Source organism: Sinocyclocheilus rhinocerous, unplaced genomic scaffold (genome assembly GCF_001515625.1).
Source record: "Sinocyclocheilus rhinocerous isolate Xijiao unplaced genomic scaffold, SAMN03320098_v1.1 scaffold2358, whole genome shotgun sequence".
Classification (NCBI taxonomy): Eukaryota; Metazoa; Chordata; class Actinopteri; order Cypriniformes; family Cyprinidae; genus Sinocyclocheilus; species Sinocyclocheilus rhinocerous.
Genome location: NW_015627543.1, coordinates 253,132 through 256,887, shown reverse-complemented (window position 1 = coordinate 256,887; position 3,756 = coordinate 253,132). Strand labels below are relative to the sequence as shown.

At 39.1% G+C, this 3,756-nt stretch overlaps 1 protein-coding gene across 2 annotated transcripts in view; it reads left to right on the top strand.

Annotated features, from left to right (window-relative positions):
* The first annotated feature begins 2,432 nt into the window (after positions 1-2,432).
* The window catches only part of LOC107730719 (oocyte zinc finger protein XlCOF19-like), a 3,913-nt gene continuing 2,589 nt past the window's right edge, over positions 2,433-3,756 (top strand). For both annotated transcript variants that reach the window (XR_001638710.1, XM_016541613.1), the window contains exon 1: positions 2,433-2,713. The gene's annotated coding sequence lies outside the window, so the exon portion shown is untranslated. The remainder of the gene's footprint in view (positions 2,714-3,756) is intronic.

The window sequence follows — 3,756 nt, the reverse complement described above, 5'->3', positions numbered from 1 at the left end:
CTTAACTTTTATAAAGAATATCTCTTTGGATTTGAGACTTTAGTCTTTGCAACTTTACAGATCTTCTTTATGCACCAAGAGCTTGTAACACTCCAAAGAGAGAGGAAGAATTTAAATAGCATCTTATGACCCCTTTAATGCATTTGAGATGTTGTTTTCCCCAGTGCATAACGGACATAGCACAGTTATATTGTTCCTCTGTAAATGTTAGAAAGTCATGCAAAGTAGGGCTGTGCAAAAAAATCGCCTGCGATTTTGAACGCGATTTTGTGTAGCTTGTCAGTGAACTACGGCTCTGTGTAGTAAATGCCGCTCCATTTGAAAGCACGTGCTGGCGATTTACTACTAATCACAGGAGCGGCTTTACTGACGAGATGCGTATGAAAATCGCATTCGATTTTTTTGCACAGCCCTAATGCAAAACATATCCATTTTGCTGTCAGGAGTGGGCAAGGCTTACACGAGTGAATGAGCGTTGCAGACGAACGCAATAGAATAATAGCGCAATAATTTTGAGTAAATATACATTTTCCTAAAATATTTGTTGTCGGAAATTAAATGTGACTCATGTAGAATTCATTTTATATTTATTATAGTGTATTTATATGATAGCAGTAACTGTAAATCAAATGTAAGCTGGCTAACCCCTAGCTCAAATGAGTTAATGTGTATTCTTAAAGGGGTCATATGATGCTGCTAAAAAGAACATTATTTTGTGTATTTGATGTTAAGGCTGTCGCGATAACCGCAATATCTCAATACCGCGCTATTGATGAGCAAACCGCAGAGGAATGCAAGAACCGCAGCAACCACGATTTTTGCGTGTTTTCTTTTTTCGTAAGGTTATGCCCTTCTCGTTTTACACTTCATGCATGTGGACTGAATATTAAACAAGTTAGTAATGATAACATAATGTGTACCATGCTGATTTGTACAGAGGCTCCGTAGATTTGCACTTAACAAGCCTAAACAGACAGTGAATGAGAGAGAGATCGACTGAGCGCGTGCGATTACTTGCGTCTGGCCTCCAGGCCGAGTCATATATATTTGTGAAAATAGGTTGTCATGTCCAAGGAAAGCGTAATCTCTGTTTTAGCATCGACGCATAGCTGGTCAGCTGAGCCTTCTAAAGTGGCGCTCAAAAATGATTTCTAAAATGATTTCAATAGCGTGTTTCATTACGTCTCTTTGAATGAATGAATCCTCCGCATACCGCGCTATTGAGCCACTCAAAATTACCGCAAGGGAAATTCCCTCACCACTACAGCCCTATTTGGTGTAATTAAATGTGTTTATGTGGTTTAACGTTCAAAAAACACATTATTTTCCACATACTGTACATTATTGTTTCTCCTCTATGCCCCGCCTTTCTGAAACGCGTCGATTTTTACAAAGCTCATCGTTCTGAAAAGCGAGGTGTGCTCTGATTGGCCAGCTATCCAGTGCGTTGTGATTGGCCGAATGCTTTAAGCGTGTAAAGGAAATGTTACGCCCCTTACCATACTGTGATGCCGTGTGTCCCGGTGTTCTGTCGATTTGTGCTACCCTGTCAGATTTTGCTACCTCCCATTAAAACAGTGGGTAGTACAATTTGACAACGAAAAATGCTACCTGTAAAATTATGGTTTATCAACATCTACACCTACCCCAACCCTAAACCTACCTTTACAGTAATACAAATACAGTAATGATGTGTTATATTTGCGATTGTGGCTAGAAGGGATACAGCTACAGGATAACTATAAAATCTAAAGATGGTTTCAACCAAGTTTCTTGGATGCAAATTATGTCCGGTTTTATTTCTGAATCATTGATAAAACTTTTGAATTCCTGTCCATTTGCCAATAGACTCCTTGCATTCCATTGAATTATAAACATGAACTCGATCCAATTTGGCTTGAAGACCTTCCTTCTTAGGTATGGAAAGTAAGAAGGGAAATAAAAGGAAGGAACAAGTCATAATAAATAGACTGAGGATTGGACATTGCAAGCTAAACAAAACTCTTCATGTTTTAGGAAAACACCCGACAGGACTAAGTGATGAATGTCAGGAGGAGGAATCAATTAAGCACATCTTTATATCATGTAAGAAATATACAAGAAAGGCAAGAGTTAAACGGCTCGATTAGTTCCGGCTTTGATGAAGGTCCACCTTCCGAAAAACAAAATGTCTTGTGATTGGTTAGCTGTCCCAGTGCGTTGTGATTGGCGAACATAACTCTGCAGCAGCTCTTCTTCTTCATCGTCTCGTCTGATGCACTCACTCACCAAGCGTTCTAACCACAACCTCGTCCCTCCCCAACCATTCCAATTTCTGTAGGCGGGAATTCTTTTTAATGATATTCTAATGAGCCACTTTGTGATATCACAAAGCCCGGAAACCAACGCTGTAGTTCAAATGAGCCGTTCGTTGTATGAAGAAGAAGAAGAAGAAGAAAAACACGCGTTGTTTTTGTCCCACGCATGATTGCAAGCAAGCGAATTCGCGGATGCGACGAGTGTTAACCATGCCTTACTGCTCGGACTTTTCGTAGATGTAACACATTAGAAACTCTTGAATTGTCGCGCTTGTTGTAACTGGGCAGTGTTGTGGAGTCCTGTGGGTTTCTCCGTCTGTATCAGATCCATTCAACTTTACAGGGGAGATCAGCTGAATGTGTTCTGATCATTAACTGCGTGAAAGCGACATCAGCTTACAGTTTAACAGGTTAAGGTATGGTACTTTCATCTTTGTGGTTGTTGTAATGTATATATGAGAATTAAACGCCCCCGCCGCAAATGATGAAACCGTAAACAAAGAGTGAAATAAACCATTCCAGAATTTGTTGTGGGGAAAATATACAAGAAATGTTATGTCAATATCAGTTGTCAAGTAATTTTCATTTCAACCAACAATTGTGCAAGTAATAAAGTTGTATTTAGCAGCAGGGAGATGACAGTGTTAGTGAAGAGCATGATGTTAAACATGATTAAACCTTTCCACCACAGCTTTTAAACACACGATTTGAAATGTGGTGTAAAAACTCGGGGAAAATAGACAAAAACGACAGAACTGTCATGCATGCCCTGTGATGCATTTATGTACTGTGTTACATTATTAAATTAAATTTATGAGAGTGTAAAAGATGGGTTTACTCATTCGTTTTGTGGTAAGCTGTAGTGGCTCTCTTTTCATCCATTTGTTTAGCTACACAACTACATTTAAGCTACTTAAGTCAATTAAACATTGTGAAATTCAACAATACAATAGGCTATACACTCTGGTAGTCATTTTAGACTGAAAAAGTAATTGTATTATTATTCATTATTATATAATTTATTGGAATGCTACAAAACTTAGTGACTTTTGTGACACTTGCTGTATGAACATAAAAACTGGTCTCAAAAATACACACTTGTGTATGAAAATCCAGAGTTTTGGGTACATTGTAAAAATCAGCCATGAATCAATCTATCTTTCTGTCTGTCTGTCTTTCTATCTGTCTGTCTGTCTAGCCGTCTATCTATCTGTCTCTCTGTCTGTCTGTCCGTCTAGCCATATATCTATATATCTATCTATCTGTCTGTCTGTCTGTCTGTCTGTCTGTCTGTCTAGCCATCTATCTATCTGTCTAGCCGTCTGTCTGTCTGTCTGTCTATTTATGTCTGTCTGTCTGTCTGTCTGTCTGTCTTTCTGTCTGTCTGTAGCCGTCTGTCTGTCCGTCTAGCCGTCTATCTATCTGTCTGTCTGTCTGTCTGTCTAGCCGTCTGTCTGTC